Raw genomic sequence first — 6,000 nt, forward strand, 5'->3', positions numbered from 1 at the left:
TGTCTATCTAAAATGATGCAGCGAATGGTATTAAATAGATTATTGTATAAAATTGATGGTCTCTTGTCTAGTGATTTGTTTGGATTTTTAAAAGCTAAAAGCACTACAGATTGTATGAAATGTCTTAGTAATGCTAATGTCAACTGTAGACTGTTTGTAGACCTTAAAATTTCCTTTGATAAGGCAAATAAGGAAGTGATCTTAGAGAGTCTTGCAAGTAAAGGTATAAAAGGGAAATTATTGATGTGGATTACAGATAACTTAACTAACAGAAAAGCGAGTGTCTGGTTTCAAGGTCATGAATCGGAAGAAAAAAGTCTAGGGTTGGGTACCCCACAAGGTGGCGTTCTTAGCCCTAGGCTTTTAATATTCTTATGGACAGAATAGCTAGTTACAAATTCCAGGGCGAGTCCCAAATAATCAATTATGCTTATGGCATTCTGATCAAATGTAAGAATGAGGAAGATATGTCCAGGGTCATTGATCAGTTGCAGTATTTTTGTGTCTTTTTGGGACTGGTCATGAATGAAAATAAAACCAAATTTCAGTCAAGGGCAGTAAATGGAATATAATTTTGACTAAATGGAATAAAATTGCAAAAAGTATCCAGTTACAAACATGTGGTAAACGAATTTCTTACGAATGTTTCCCAACATGTTTTCGCCTGCTTTTGCTTGCTCACCAGCAGTAGTATTAGTCCGCCAATACAGTAATTGGTTTTAGGGCTTAAATTCGTTCCCATTTGAGCAGATATCAAGAAGGTTGTACTATTCAATAATTTTCCAAGTCTTATATTAAAGTTTTTAGTCATTTTAACAATTATTTAACATAATTGAAGTACAGGGAACTAGTTTTTAGAGCGCCAAATAACCACTTAACTCCCCCGGAATGGGGTCACTTTGTGTCTCTGCTCAGTGGAGGAAGCATCTTGCTTGACTCTCTCTTGAACATAAACTATTTTTACGTTTTTACAGTACAATTATTGGTCATTCTGAAGTTTATTTTACATATTGACAATATATAATGCAGTGCAGTGTTGATTTAAAGAAAATAATCTTGAATTACACCAAGTGAACTAAAATTTTAGGATAAAGTGGCGGCATGGGGTGACTTCTCTTCCACCCCAATGCCTTTTCTTCTCCATTCTCCTCCGCCCCCATTCTAATTCCCATCATCATCAACCACCAGGAGCCTTCTACATGCACACCTCAAAGTAATGTACTTTACTGCATTTATTTTTAGTTTGCATGTAATTTTTGGTGAGCTGGAACCAATTACCCAAAATCCCATTGAAACAATGGTTTCATTAACGAAATTTTCGGTTAACGAACGACCTTCTGGAACGAATTGTGTTCGTTAACCGAGGGACCACTGTAATGATAAAAGAAAAACACAAACTCCAAAGGAAATTTGCAAAAAGACCCATAACTTTTGGTGATGTTTACTGAAGTATGTATCAGAAATAGAGTAACTCAATCAGTTAGAAATGACAGATGTAGCTATTATACTAATAAGCTCCAGTCAGCATCAGGTGACAGTAAGAAAACCTGGAATGTCATAAATTCTATTCGAAACAGGAACACTCAGCTTTTATGATAAATGATTCAGTTGTAACGGAACCCTCACCCATTGCCAACCACTTCAATGAATATTTTATTAATGTTGGCAAAAATCTTGCAGAGAGCATCTCTGATTACCATGAGGAATTTAAAGCCTACCTGCAAAACAGACAAAAAAATTTGCTGTTCTTATCCCCCGTCACAGCAAATGAATTATTGGCCATCATAAAAATGTCCAAAGATGCAGCAGCAGGTGAAGACAATATACCAATGAGCATCATTAAGAACGTAGCCCACTTATTACTACCTGTTCTCCTACACATTTGTATCTCCTCCTTCACTAGTGATGTCTTTCCGGATAAACTGAAAATTGCTAGAGTTCACCCAGCATATAAAAAATCTGGGGACAAAGGTCTCTTCAAGAATTACTGCCCCATATCAGTCCTCCCAGCCTTGAGTAAGATACTGGAAAAGCTAGCATGTAATAGACTAAATTCCTTCTGCAATGCCAATAACATCTTTACAGATTTCCAGTTTGGATTTAGAGCTAGAAGATCGACTGAGAGTGCTCTGCTATCCTTTACTAATGATATCCTAAATTCCTATGATGACAGTCAGTTCACAGTCGGTATATTCTTGGATCTCTCTAAACCCTTCGATACTGTCAACCATACCATCCTCCATTCAAAGCTTAACATTACGGTGTTAAGGGCCTGTCCCACAATTGGTTTACCTCATATTTCTCCAGCAGGATGCAGTATGTCTGCTATAATAATCACCAATCTGACTCCTCACCAATCTTGTATTTTTTTTTTTGGGGAGGATTAGCCCAGCTGGACACAGGTCACTCACCCACATCGAGCCTGGGGGCGAAAATGTAATAATATATAATATTAATAATAATAATAATAATATATCGTAATAATAATAATAATATAATAATAGTCATAATAATTCATAATAAATAAAATTTATGATAAAAAAAAAAAAAATTAATAATAAAATAATGATGATAATAATATAGTAACTGTAATAATAATAATATTAATAATAAAGAACTATAAATACAAAAATGAAAAAAAAGATCAAAAGTGAGAAACGATATATGTATGTTGTGTTGTCAATGGTAAGAGAAACAATTGAGACCCTGCAATTGTGTGTAAATGAAGCAGAAAGTCAGATCAGCATCCTTGGACTTGGTCACAATTTTCGTGATGCCATATGGCAGCAGGGTCTACCATTAGACAACACATTATGCTTCCAATATCTTCCCAGGCAGTAGTACCTCCCCCAAGGTTTCATTCTCGGTCCAGTACTGTTTTTGTTGTACATAAACGACATAGTCCACGCCAGCACACTCATAAAATATAACTTATTTGCAGATGATAGTAATCTCTATGCCAGCAACTCAAACCTCCATTCCTAGATGAGAACTATGAACACTGAATTGACTAAAGTCAGGACCTGGGCAATACGTAATATATTGACCTTAAGCCTTGAGAAAACCCACTACACGATCTTTCAGAGAAGGAAAAACTTACCCCCAGACTTGGACCCCCTGTACCTTGGTAATACAGTCCTCAAACGCGAACAAAATACTAAATTCCTCGGAGTTATTGTTGATGAGAAACTTAACTGGAGAAACCACATACAACCCATTCACAGTAAAGTCAATATACAGTGCGGCATCATGTATCACATCGACAGTCACTCACTCTCACAGCAATGAAAGAAATCTATCATAATCTTGTTTACCAACACCTGATAAACATAATTGCCAACTAGACATAATCCTGACAGCTCTGTCCTCTTGTTCAACCTTATTACTGTACAACCCATGTTGTACTGCTCCCCCATTGTAATTAAATTTTTAAATTCCACTGTAATTTATGTATATTTAAAAAAAATAGTAATAAATAAATAAAATTAATAAATATTGAAGTGATAACCATGGTAACATTATGAGATGTTCTTATTACCACCATGCTATTGTACTATTCCAGATGATACTAAATGTTACACAATACTTCCTTGAGATAAATGTATAGTATACAGTAGATGAAATAGGTCCAAGAGACCCACTGAAGTTTCCTCCATTCTTATGTTCATCGAGACGAGGAGAGGGAATAGGGAGAAGTGGAAAGGGACTGGGGATAAGGAGGGGGGGGGGCGGGGGGAGAGGGAGAGTGCCCTGAAACTCATTGCCAGAACTGACAGTATTTTCAATTCATTTTATATCACTACCAGAGCTTTTGACTTTATTTACGGAATCACTAATAGTAAATTTATTGTAAACTTATGAAAAATACATAAAATTCCCTTAATATTATTTACAGTAAGAGTAAATTGATGCAAATGCATACTCCACCTTAATAATCTATTGCTTAACTGGCTAGCCATCTGCAAGTAACTCAATCGTTGATGATCCGTTTCTAAGGTAAATGCTTGCCATAAAAGTACTATAAAACTCCTTGATACGCCACACTGTAGCTAAACATTTCCTTTCTATCACAATAGTTCCTTTCAGTATTATTTAACTTTAGACTAGCGTAAGCAACAGGGCACTGTTCTCCGCCCCACATATGTAATAGTACTGCTCCTATCCCCACTTCAGAGGCATCCGTCTGCACTACAAAGTCATTCTACAAGTCCACTAATTTCAATATTAGCTGACCACTCATTACTTTCTTTAAGGCATCAAAAGAATTATGATATTATAGCTGCCGTATTATTTTGTTAGGAGAATGTTTCTTTGTCAGTTCAGTAAGTGGCGCAGCAATGGAGTTGTATCCAGGTACAGTCACCCAAAAAAGTCCTGTCTCGAACCATGAACCCCGAAATTCAGACTCGTGAATCTGAAGCATTTATGGACAATAATGTATAAGTGTTTACTGCTTCGGGTTCACGAGTCAATCTCGGGGTTCGTGGTTCGCGACAGGACTTTTTTGGGTGACTGTACATTAGGGGGCAGGGAAAAAACACTGAGTTGCAGGCTGCACTTTTCAGGCATCGTTTGTATGGCTGTAACAAACACCTGTGCAAAATTTCATGCCATTTCATGCATACTTACCCTGCCGCATCGCGAACGACTTTTTGTCAACTTTTAGTGTATACCAAAAATTAGGTGTCATTTAATGTTTTCCAGGATAATGATAAATTTTACATGGGTGACATCGATTTAATTCACATGTTATTTTACAGGTACACCGTATAGAAAATCATTACAAGTTCATATTGAAATTCTTTTTTGTGCGGAACCTTGGCATCATTTTCCTAGACAATAATCTTTGCCTAATATATCCATCTCTCGATTCGTATCCCGTCACTTCAGTGCAAGCTTCAGTCATCACTTTTATGCCTCTCTCGACCGCCTGAGTGCTGTTTGGCCACTTGGGCACTACTAATGGTGTCTCAAGAATGTCATTAACCTGTAGATTTGACAGAGAAGCAATGTAAGGAGGCTCAGTCTTGAGTTCATTCCTCCAGTTAATCATGGAATGATAGTTTTTTGCTTGCCACTTTAGTTTCGGAGTCACCACCTTTCTCATGTTGACTACAGGAGGCACATCCTCATTCCCAGCTCCATCTTTACCCTCCTCATCAGTATAGTTTAACAAATTCTCGTCAACAGCAGCATCAGAATCTTCCTCCTCCTCTTCAGATCTGCCAGTGCATTCTTCCTTTTGCTGATTCTCCTCTCTAATTTTTCTTATCATTGAGACAGCTTTTTCTCTAACAGTCATGTCCTCATCTGCACACATACCAAGAAGAAGTTGATCTGTGTGGGCGAAGTATGCATTTCTCTGGACAGCCTTCTTCACTATCGTCTCCTCCTCACTATTCAGGTGTTTCATATATAGCAGGGACTGGAATACGTTCCTTGAGCCGTGTGTTACGTAAGGGTGTATCTTGATGTAAAACCACATTGGAGCACTGAACTTCATTATTGTAATGACAATTCTTTTCAACTCATGGCTGGGTCTTGATGTTGCTACATACAGCCTGAGGATTCTACTCCATAAGGTGTTCCACCTTGACACACAGGGAGGACCTGGCTCAATAGCGGCCAAGTCATCTTCAACAACACCTGTGATAACTCCTTTACAAATCCTATACAGGTATTTCTGATCCCAGGACAGATCTTTCTCCACTTCATCATTAAACACAGGGAAATCAGGGAAACTGACTGGCTGGAAGGCGACAACTGGAAGCTCAAACAAAGACTCCTTGATCTGCTTTCCAATGGGACCACGCCAATGCTCAGGACCACTTGGTTTACCATCATAGTGATAAAAAACTGCGCGGAAAGGCAGCTCATTTCCGTGAAGCTGACATATGAAATAATGGAGCGGGTGACCAAGTAACATTTCAAGATGATGAATGACTCCATTTTCTGATCCTACATTTACATTGGTTCCATCACAACCAACACACACAATGG

Source organism: Homarus americanus, unplaced genomic scaffold (genome assembly GCF_018991925.1).
Source record: "Homarus americanus isolate GMGI-L3 unplaced genomic scaffold, GMGI_Hamer_2.0 scaffold25013, whole genome shotgun sequence".
NCBI classification, from domain to species: domain Eukaryota; kingdom Metazoa; phylum Arthropoda; class Malacostraca; order Decapoda; family Nephropidae; genus Homarus; species Homarus americanus.